Consider the following 11,884-nt stretch of genomic DNA (forward strand, 5'->3'; position numbering starts at 1 on the left):
CTTTCATGTGAAAGAAATCTGGAGGGAGGAAGACTAGGTAAGGTGGCTCTGTGAGCATCAGGGACCCTGATTCTTCAAGCTTGTTTCTCTGCTGTGCTTGGATTCTCTTCCCAAGGTCCCCTCATGGCCCACGGTGACTGCTGGGGCTCCATCCAGTGCACCCACATTTCAGGCAGCAGGAAGGAGGAAGGTGTAAGGATGCTTTTCCTAGCTTTAAGGAATCGTGGACGTTGTACACATTGCTTCCACTTACATCTTCTTGGCCAGAATTAAGTCATGTGTCCACACAGAGAAAGCCAGGAAATGGAGTCTTTTGGCTGTCCTCCCTACCTCATAGGGGGCAGTTGGACCAAACTCATTTTGAAAAGTGTGTTTTGGGAATGGCAAGGATTTGGTGCTTTGGGATGATGATGTTTCCTCTTCAGCCTACCATCTTCAAAGCCCCACCTTGTCTAAATGTTAATTTATTACTATTATTATTATTTAATTTGTTTTTTCTCAAAGCGTGTCTTGGCTTCTGTTCTTTCCTTCTCTTTCCCGAATAATAGCTTCTTTGGACTCCACTCTGTTCTGTAATCCTGTTTCCACTGAACCCAACTAAGCTAAAAACTCAGGACCTCAGCACAGCAGGCATGGAGTAGTTTCTTAGGAAAGACTTGTGCACAGAGCATGAGCTCGCTGGGGACTTGGGTCACTGACACCATGGAGCAGGGACTCTAATGTGGCCCCGTGCAGATACTTCTCCCTCTGTGCCGTCGTGAAGGGTAGCGGAGCACTTGAACATTGGCACAGATGGAACAAGATGACCCTCCACAGGATGCAGAGGGCGGGTGATGTGCCGATGACCTCATGGCTGGTTGGTGGCAGAGCTGTCCTGGAGGGTGAGCCTCCTGACCCTCCAGCACCTCTGACCGCAGAGCTTCTCGATCAGACACTGAGTTCCAGGTGGAGCCACTTCACACAGGGTCATTAAGTAAAAGAGAAATGGCTGACAAATTTTTATGTATTCAGAAATTGTTTCTCTCCTCCCCTCCTCTTGGGATTGATTAACTTAGTTAGAAATAATGAACCTGAACTGATTTTTGAGTACCAGGTCTAAGTGGTAATTACTATACTTGTACCTTGTTTGCAGACTTTCCAGAGACCGTAATACTTACTAAGATGATCCTTTTCTCTCCCCTACTCTCCCAGTTTTTCCCTTGGTGAGAGAACTGACAAGCCAGAAAATAAATGAGCTGGAAAAAAAGAATAGTTTTATTTTTCTAGGAGTTGTGTCCTTTTTCTAAAGGGCGGCACTGGAAGTGCCATCTTCCCTTTGGGGAGGCGATCATGCTTCAAGGACACTCACTGGCGGGCAGGCTCCAGGGCAGAGCGGCCAGTTCAGGACCTACAGTCATTGGCCAGACTCCTTCCTTCCCACAGTCTTGCTGACGGAGGCCCCAGGGTCACCTCCAAGGGTGTTTTGAGGCCATTTCTGCTTTCTTCTGACTTTTCTCAGTAGATTTTTGTGGCTCTCTTAATGATATTGTCTCTCAGACCACTTGGAATCAATCCACATCTATCTCTTGGTTCCTCCTTATGTGAAGTCGACTCCTATTCTCAGCTGGCTTCACAGGTTTTAAAGGCAGCCCTTTCTCCAAGCCTCAGGGGTTGGTGGGCAATTCTGTCTACCTAGCGAGGGACATGGAAGCATCACAATCTCCCCTGGAGCTAGTCCGATGGTGACTCCTGCCCAGATTCTGTGGTCACCAGAGGTCCCAGGTGACAGCTCAGAGAGGGCACCATCCCCTGGGAGCCCTGGGGACTCGGCCTCTTATTAGCTTGAAGATGTTCTCTGTACTTCCCACCTGGGCCCTGGCAGCACAACAGCCAAGTAAGAAGAGGCCCAACCTCCTCGGCCTGAAGCTGAGTTGCTTCCTCTATACATGTAGCTTTTACCCTCTCTGGTTCCTTCCTGGAGCTTCCACATCCCTGCCATCCCGGCCCCACATCCTCCCCAGGAGTCCAGGCAGACTGAGGACCGAGTTCCTGGAGCACCTGCACCACTTGCAACAGTCTGATGCCAGTTCTTCCTCACCCACAAGCAGTTTGATCTTCCAGTGATGCCAAGCCCAGCTGCTTTCCTGACCTTTGCGAGGGCTGGCCTCCGGCCCTGGCTTCGGCCCTTTCCCCTGCCTTTGGCCAGCCCCCCGCTTTAGCTACTTTAGCACCAGCTCCTGCACAGTTTGGGGCTCAGGCTGTGGCAGGGATCCCTTTCCCAGGAGGGCTTCATGTCTTGTCGCTGTGACAGTCCTTGGATGATCAGCGCTGCGAGGGTCTTCAGACAACTCTGCCAAGTTCAAACGCTGGATTTAGATATGAGGAAACAAAGGAACCGAGGCTACACAGGTGATACGAAGTGGAATTGCCAGGAATGGAGATGGCAAGCAGCTGTGCGCCCCCATCCCAGGGTGTTGGGGGGAGGCTTTACTGGACATCCTCCACTGAGCCTTCCACAAACTCTAATCCACTTTGACAGGTGATGTCTGATGTTTTGTCTGTTCACCATCCCCTCCCTCCCCACCTTTGTTGGTGAAGCCCCTCTATGTAGTTCCAAAGGGGCTGCCGGTCACAGGGCCCATTTTCGTGGCCACAGAGGTGGGCCAATGAGCCAAGCTTCCTACTAGAGTTTATACCCAGATTTGGGGAATGAGAAGCTCTCCTTCCTCCAAGATGGTTTGGCATGTTGCTTACCCAGAACTGTCTATGGGCATGCCCCTCCCCTCCCTTCATCTTCCCTCACCCACCCAGCCATCATCACATGGAGCCCAGCAGCAGCAGGAAAAATTGAGTCAACATCCAGAGAGAGGAGGGCTCTTAGATGTTGGTGGGGGAAAGGTGCAAAAGCAGGCTGACCATGTTGTTGTGGTCCCTGGGGTTTCTGAGGGCAGCTCCACCCCTGGGCTCTGAGTCACCAAGCCAACCAATTCCCTTTTGGCTAAGTTACTTTGAGTGCAGTTTCTGTTGCTGGTGACCAAAGGGTCCCTGGATGATTCATGCACAGATTTCGTTCTGAGCCAGAGTGTGAAAACCCATGACAGCCAACTCCTAATGGGCCTCAAAAGAGACATAAGAGACTCGTGCTTCTGTGGATTATTCAGGCATCCACTGTTTAGGGCGACTCTGCTGTGAGTTGTTTTGCAGCATCATGCAGACCGTAAATATGGCTTTGCATACGTGGATTTGAATAAAGTGGGGTTATATCAGTAACATGTGACTGCACCTCTTCCCTAGGCTGTTACTTCTAAGAGAAGAGCCACCCTTTCTCCACTGTTGTATTTGCACAGCATCCAGCGTATGGCCACATTGGGCACTCATTTAGAATGAAATATATTCATGCAGAAATCTTTGCTCTGCCTCTGGACCTCAGAACCTTAACCTCATCTTCCACATCTGTAAATTGAGGATGATAATAGAATTTATCTAACATACCTATCTACGAATAATCAGAACTTTTTTGCTTTCAGGTGAGAGAAAGCCAACCTCTACCAATTTATACAAAAAGAGACATCTGGGGTCGGAGCTGCTGGAAACTGGAGCAGTGCCGGCTGGCCTCCCTCCCTCCCTCATCCCTGCCTGTCTGGGTGTTGGTCTCGTCCTCAGGTTCCTTCATGTGACGGGGAGGAGGCCTTCATACCCTTACAACTCTCAATCCAGAGAAAAGAGGACCTCTCTCTTTAGGGTCCACATGTAAAGTCCCAGGAAGGATTTCAATCACCTTGACGTGAGGCAAAGGCTACCAGAACCATGCAGCATGGGGGAGGGGCTGCTTAGAGGAAATGGGGGGCAGTGCCATGATGCAAGGAAGTGAAGAAGGGGTGCTGGGCTGAAGAAAACAGCACATGGCCACACACTTCTCTTTGGAGGCTTGCGAGGATCAGAAGAGACATGCCTCGGGAAAAGCGGAGCACGGCGTCCGGCTCCTGGCGACCCCTCAATAAGTGTCAGCTGCCGCTAACATGGCCGCTGGAGGGAGGGGAGGGGAGGGGGAAGGGGAGAAAGCGGAAGGAACAGGAACAGTGATGGGGCAGCTCTGCGCCTTGCATGGGGGTGGCCAGCTCGTGGCTGAGGGGGCGACACTGCAGCCTTCACTCCACCAGTCGCCCTGGTCTGGCCTTTATCTGCTCAGAGGGACGTCTGGTTCTCATTACCACAAAGGCCTCTGAGGAGAAGGGGATCTCTTTGTGCGGAGGCGCAAAGAATGAAAGTGATTCTCAGGTCTGGAAAAGGATGCTGAACTGGGGCGTGAGTTGGTGGCTGGTGGTGCAGTGAAAGGAGGAAGGGTTTCAGAAAATCATTTTCTAGGAGCCGTAAGCTACTGAGCCTGGCTTGGTTTCCAAGTAGAAGTCATCCTAAGGCCTCAGAGGTGTTAGTCAAGGAGGGGGGGCACCAGAGAGTATTCGGTTGGCCTCAGCATTCGGGATCCAGGGGAGCCCTGTGCCTCCTGTTCTAGGCTGAGGGGACTCCGCTGAGTGTGGACAGCAAAGCCGGGGGGCGGGGGAAGGGGACAAAATCCAATGAGCACCTGGTGTGCGCCACGCGTCTCATTTAATCCGCACGCAAACCTGTAATCTACACAAACACGGAAGCGGAGGCTCAGGAAAGGGATGCTACTTGCCTAAGGTCACTGAGCTCACGAGAGATGGGAGGACCGTCCCCACCATGCCTCCCGCCCCGGTGAGCTGGTGCCCGGAGAGAGCACCGTCGCAAGCAAGCCGGCCGGCTGATGGAGGCGAGGTGGGTGCTTTCCCTGCTTACCCGCTAGTAAATGGAGATTCAGAGAGGTGAAGGGCCTTGCCCAAACTCACACGGCTGGTAAGTGGCAGAGCTGGGTCTTCTGTCTCTAAATCTGCAACCCTAAACAACCCCACTAGCCGCACTGGCAGCATTTTCTCAGCAATGTCTTTGCAGGAATCTTGCGATCAAATTCCTGGTGGGTAGTGGCCTGCAGAGATGATGGGGTGTTTCATTCATCATGTTGATGGGTCCTTGTTTCTCACTGTGGCAACAAAATTTGTAAGATTTTCCTCTTTTATCAGCTGAGAAATGCTGCCCCACGCTGTGTATCAGGCACTTTTGTAGGGAGATACTTTTCCCCTCATTCTTCCAGGGGTTGCCTTAAGTTTGGGCAGAACTCAGGTGGCGGGGAGAAGTTTTTAAGGAGCTGGAGGCTGGCTGCTGGTGCTGCAAAGCCCTCACTTAATGGGCTCTCTGGCAGACTGTAGTGTAGGGAAATGCCTGGCCTGAGGCAGCTGTCTTTAACGTATCCATCATCTCCTCATTTAGCTCGTGGTGGTTTCACATTCCCTTGTGGATGGTCCAATTAAAATCTTGGAAGGAATCTGGACTCTGTACATTGTCCTCAGTGGAGCAACTGAGAGCTGAACACAGGAAACTGAAAGCCGAGACAAAGCCAGGGCCCAGGTTAGGAAAATGAGACTCTGAGGCTTCTTCCTTGTGCAGGAGGAGAAAAATGTCCTAGTGGTGTCCATTAGAGAAGGAAATGTTTTATCAAATCAGATGTAATCCTGGCAATTGCCTTCTGTTGGAGCTTGAAGAGAGGTCTGGGAATGTTTAATCTCCCAACACTTTCTCTGTACCTCCCTTAAGACACTTTTCACTTTCTGCCAAGTCATTTGTATCTTGGTCTTGATATTTAATTTTCACTTCTGTGGACAACTTTCAGTGGCTTGTACATAGAAGGCGCTCAAAAAATGATGTAATATAGATACATGGATGGATGGGTAGATGGGTAGATGGATGGATGGATGAATAGATGGATGGGTAGATGGGTGGAACAGTGAATGGCTGGATCAGTGGATGAATGGTTGGTTGGGTAGCCCCTTATAGTCAGGTTGGCACAGGAAAAGTAGAATTTGTGGATTGATAAAGGGAGATAAGAAGGGAACTGAATGTCTGTGCTAAACACTGTGTCTGGCGCTTTAAAATATCATTTCACACCAATGCAGTAAGGTTGGTTTGTTTTTCCATTTCAAGATGTTGAAACTGATGCTAAGAGAGGTTAAGGAGTTTGCTTAATGGGACCCTCATCCAGGTCAGTCTGAATAGAAAATCACACCACACTCTAGAAGTCAACCCAGCACCAAGTAGACACCAAAAGTTGATTTTTATGATGTTGTTTACTCAGAGCATTGACTCAGAAAGCATGTGGGTGCTGGATTAAAGTGGATTGAAGTGGAGTCGGCTCGGGCTTGACCGAGGGTCTGCAGTAGGGGCTGAGGGAAGAGCTGCCCTCCACCAGGCCTGGATGACTCAAGTGTCAGCCTCAGAAGACTCTTCTCCTCCTTGGTTTGAGAGGAGTCTGAGGACAGGTGTGGCCTCAGCAGACCTGTCCTGGAATGCTGTGTGCTGGAACCGGTGGGGCCCAGGCCAAGGCCAGCTGGCCCTGCCTATCTTGGTCCCTCTCCCCTCCCATGTCCCGCAGCCCTGCCTTCCCCCAGGCAGCAGATCACCCCTTTCTCAGTGCTTATTCCAGAGTGTAAAAGCTGAGAGCAGGTGTCACCTGATGGACAGGCATCAGAGGAGGAGTGAGATGAGGTCTCATTGCGGGAGCTGGGGGCTGCCCAGGAACAACGTTTGCCAGGCCTGGTGTCACTCTCAGAGGAGATGGGGCCGGCTGGGAGCCAGTGGGCAGAGCGGTTTGGGAGCCCAGCCTGTGGACTCGGTTCTGGAGACTGAATCCTTGGTGTGACAGCCCAGCATGATTGTGGTTTGACCCCAAAGCCTACCGCCACCCTGGCTGTGGGCCCATCCCTCCCAGAAGCCCTGTCTAGGTGACTTGTGGGGTGAGGCTTCATCAGCAGGCCCACCCTTGATGGAACCGTCTGCCAGGACTGCTCTATCTCTTTGAGGCTGGGCTTCTGAGCTTCTGACAAACCACAAAGCTGCTGGACCTTTGTGCCCTCCCACCCCCTCCCCACCCCCAGCCCCTTGTGGTACCAGTGAGGCCCGCTATTTCTGCCTTTAGCTTTGCCATAAACAGCCCCATGCAAGGGTTCTATTGTCAGTCATCTATCTGTGTGGTAGTATAAGTGGAAATCACGGTATCTCCTTTCTCCCTGGTTATTTATACTTCAAGTCATATTGTGCAGAAAAAGTTTCTGTCAGCAAAAGAATAGTAATCCTCCTCATTTCTATTCATCACGCCTCCAATGGTAGACATAATTTTTCTCATATGTCATCTTTTGGGCATGGAGTATTATAACCCTGTTTTACTTGCATCCCTGTGGAGGGCTCATTTGCTTATGTGGCAGCTCTGGCAGGCCCAGGCAGTATTGGCATATCTTTGTACAGGGATCAGGGGTCCCTGTGGCCTTTGGAGTTGGCAGGGGGGAAAACAGCCCCAAGATGGAGGAAAGAGATCGCCCCCTCCATCCACCAGGATGTTGACAAGGTAGAGAAGAAATTCCTTATGAGGTTGCAAAGACTTAAGGCACTTGCACTGGACCTTGGAATTCTGTGGGGAGAGGTACTTTTGGGTATGACACTGTGTAGTGCCATGTGAGTACCCTTTGATATGCATTGTCCCTGGTTCCTTGAGCGAGAGAGCTATGGGAAAAAGAGACAGCCGGGCCTGCTCTTGGGGACATTACTAGGGGCTGTAACACTGGTAGAGAGAGAACTTCTACCTTCCAGAAGAGCTGAAAATGGGACGTGTGTGAAAGTGATACAGCAGAGTGACGTCGCCAGTGGGCGTGCGAGAGGAGCATGTCAGGGTCCTTCCCACTCAACATGGAGAGTCAGGAGGTAGAAGGGATAAGGGTCACCTCTGATGGCCGCAACAGGACAATTTTTATGACCACCAAAGAGAACACATCAGCCCCTCAGGTCCCTGTTCGGGGAAGAGAGGGTCTGTGGGGCTGGGATCTGGTGCCGATTCTGCTGGGAGGGGCCATGGAGCCGAGCCCAGCTGTGCTTCCGGTGCTCTTCTTGCCCATTTTGGCCACTGGCCTCTGCTGGCATGACCCAGGGAGGCAGAGTCCACCTTCCAATGAAGAACTGGGCCCGGGTGCAGGTGTGTGCGGGAAAGGGTCTACCAGCAGGCTGGGGGTGCTCACATCTGCACGTTCTCAAAGGCCTGGCCCTTGAGCTGCTCCGGGGAGATAACCTCTGAGCCCTTGGAAGATCCTGCCTGATAGCAGTGTCTTTGCACACCTGGAAACTCGAGCCACGCTACATAGTTGACACTAACAGTGTGATTCATGGTGATCACCTGGGCCCTGGGCAGTGCTGTGTTGGTTTGCTCTCTGGAGGGGCTGAAGGCTGAGTAGCTAAGGTCAGTCCGTGGGTGCTCCCTGCCTGCGTGACTGACCCTCATGAAAACCCTGGACACCAATACTCAGGTGAGCGGCCCTTGTTGGCAAATACTTCGTACATGTTGGCACACATCAGTACTGGGAGAATTAAGTGCTGTTCATGTGGTTCTGCTGGGAGAGGACGCCTGGGTGCTTGCACCTGGTTTCTCCTGGATTCTTGCTGATTTTAATCTGTATCCTTTCACTGTAATAACCCACAACTGTGAGTAGAGTAGCTTGTCTGAGTTCTGTGAGTCCTTCTAGTGAATCATTGGACCTGAGGGTGGTCTTGGGGACCCCTGAGAAAAGGAGCCGGGGTCTGAGCCTCATGTTTGTTTCCAAAGTCCTACAGCAGGTAGTCTTGCCAATTTTCAGCACCAAGATGCTGGTGGAGGAGCATTGTTTTTTCTTCAAGTGGTACCGTTGGTGAAGCTGGGGAAGAGATGCCTGAAATCTCAACCCAGAGGCAGCTGCTGACTTGCCTGGGGGTTGCACCTTTTCTTGAATGTCTCAGGTGGTGTGCTGGTCACTTCATTTTCAGTGAGCAGCAAGTAAGCACTGGTGGGGACTGGGCCCTGACACGGGCACTGGGGCACATGGGGTCAGGGGTTGATGATGGAGAAATGGGGAGTAAAGAGATTTTATACTTAACAATTGTGCTGTTTCCAAGCTATGTCTCTTTTTATTTTCACAAGCTCCCTAAGAGATATGAGCTAACATTTTAAACTCCACTTTGTGGTTGAGAAAAGCAATCCCCAACAAGGCTGTGACTTGTCCAAGTAAACAGTAAAAGGGGGGACAATTTGGCCTTGTTCTTGGGGGAGATCATGAGCTCCTGGAGCAGATGAGGACATACACTCAACCATGATGAGAACAACTACAGATGAACAAGTGCGTACCGGTCAGGATAAGCAATGTGAAGCTGCAGTAACAAACAATCCCCACATTTCAGTGGCTTGACATTTCAGAGCTGTATTTCTTGTTCATACAAAGTCTACTGTGGATCTGGATGACTCTCTGGGCAACTGTCTGGGGGACTCTCCAGGTGGGCTGGGGTCACCTGGGGTTAGACCTTGAAGGCCTTGAAGTGAGAAATGTTAGAAGAGAGGGAACCTGTAAGCAGCGGAGGAGAGCATCCCCTTGGGGGTATGGGTCAAGGCCATGTTCTCCCTGGCTATGGCTTGACATCATGGAAAAAGCAGAGGCTCTCTGCCAGAGGCGCCAGCAGATGTGCTTCTGGTCCAGGCTTTTCCCACATACAGCCAAGAGACTCTGGCCAAGTCACTTCTCTCCACCTAGGCTCCTCATCTGTAACACAGGAGGGTCAGACTAAACCATGGTGGGCTATGCAGGCATCTGTAGTTTGGGAGGATTTCTTGGATCTCCCTTCCAGAAGAGAGGTGGCCAACTCAGGCTGGAATCTGGCCTCATCCACAAGCTGCTTGCCTGTGTGGCTCTAAGCAGTTTCCCCAGTGTGCAGTGGGTGAGCTGGAGCAGGCAATAAGATGGCAGTGATACTCGTCTTGCTCCTTCTGTTGTCAGATGGCTTATTCCACCACTGCCTCTAAGGGGGCACTGAAGTTGGTGGCAAATCTCTCTGGAGTTTCTGCATCAGGAGTGAAGCTCCTCTATTGCATCAATGATGGAGCAGCGGGTGTGAGCCCAGCCTGGAGTCCGCGGGCGGGCCCCACAGTCACGGTGCAGAGAGGATGGGGCGCTCACTGCGTGAGGCTGTGGGAGGAGTGAGGGGGTCTTGCTGCCTTCAGGAAAAGGGGTTGAGGGGGACTGTAACATCCAGGAGAAGGCTGCACCCTAAGACATATCCGGGCCAGAAAGCTTGACTCTGCCTCCAGCATTTTTGCATCATTTTCATTAACTGGTTTAGGATGAATAAAATTGCAATAGTAACACTTTTTTTTCCACTTTCTATTATTTCGATTTTTAACCAATGAAAAAGAAAATTCCTTGTTAGGGAGAGTGGGGTGAGAATTGGAGGGCTGGGGAGGGGCAGACCTTCCAAGTTTCTGGAACAGAGATGCCCCTGGCTTTCTAGCCAGGAGGAATCTCCCTCCCGCCACCCTCTTGCCCCAAGCTCTGGATGCTCAGAAGAGAATCTGGGGAAGTTGGAACATGGAAGAGAGAGACAGATTGAGAGATTTCCTGCGAATGTTGGGGTGTTTGGTTAATAGAATTAGAAGCCGGGCTGGCAGAGACCCTGTCACATAAACATTAAGTCAACACAGGAGACTGAGCATTTGTTAGAAATGTTACAGGGGATGGCTGGAAATTTGTTTTTTAAGGGAAGGAGTGTTAGGGCTTCTATTCAGTTTCAGTTCTCTGAAGCCTGAGTCAGCAAGGTTGATCCATGATGCCATCAAATGACCTTTTCTGTGGCCTTTGTCGGATCAGTAGAGCTCCCATCTCCATATGCCAGGAGCCAGGGCTTTTCCCTCCCTCTGCTCCATCAGAACCTGGTCTCAGGAGAGGCTCCATTGTCAGTCATTTACACTTTAGTGTGAAATGTTATTGTACTCACTCTCGTGGAGCGAGTCTGCAGTCCAAGACTGAACTTTCCTATGAAAGTGGCTATCGAGTCTGCATTCCAAGACTGAACTTTCCTATGAAAGTGGCTATTGCTGTAAAAGGCATTTCAACCCTCAAAGAACAGGGAATGAGTTAATTTGGGGTAAAGAGACAGTGTTAGCCCAAATCTTTTCGGTTGCAGGATAACCTAACTCAGCCCACAGGCAAAGGGGGAAATTACAGGTTAACACCGGTAAAGAAAGGCTGAGGAAGCTCCCAGATTTGGAGGAAGAACTGCAGGCACTAGGCCTCAGGGAGCACAGCTGGGCTCAGGCAGGCGGCTAGGCCAGCCTCTGCTTCCTCTGCACGGTGGCTTCCCTCTCCCCTCCTGTAGGCAGACCCTCCATGTGGCAGAGGAGGCGGTTGATCGCTGGCTGGCAGCCCCTGCCAGCAGGATGTGGCAGACAGGCATTCAGCATCTATTCCACCCTCCTCGTAGCAGGCTGTCCTGTACTGCAGAGGCTAGAAGGCTGAAAACTACACTTCCCAGACTCTCTTGCAGCTACCATTCTGGATGAGATTCCAAATGTTAGATGCACCTGCACAAGATTGGAGGTAGAGCCCATGCTACTGCTGCTTTCTGTTGGCAAGCGGGTGTATCTGGTTTTTGGGGAGTGGCTTCTTGATCATGGTGGCCTTCATGAAAAGGGCTGCTTCCTGGTCATAAGAGAGATAGCACCACCCTGTGGGTGTGTCTCTCCTGAGAGTTGGTCCTGAGAGCCCAACCTAGAGTCTTTTCAGCTTTCCCAGTGATGGGCCATTTAACAGCCCAGGTTAAATTAAAAAATGAAGCCCATCAGAGGCCAAAAGTAGAGTGCTGAGTGAAAAAGTTTTCTGCCAAGAAGGAAACCTGATCCAGGACAGGGTCTAGGAAGGCCGTTAAGGCCGTTTCAATGAGAATCTTTTTTTTGTTTCCTGGCTGTGCCCTGCGGCTTGTGGGATCTTAG

The sequence above is a fragment of the Eschrichtius robustus genome, chromosome 15 (genome assembly GCF_028021215.1).
Source record: "Eschrichtius robustus isolate mEscRob2 chromosome 15, mEscRob2.pri, whole genome shotgun sequence".
Lineage (NCBI taxonomy): Eukaryota > Metazoa > Chordata > Mammalia > Artiodactyla > Eschrichtiidae > Eschrichtius > Eschrichtius robustus.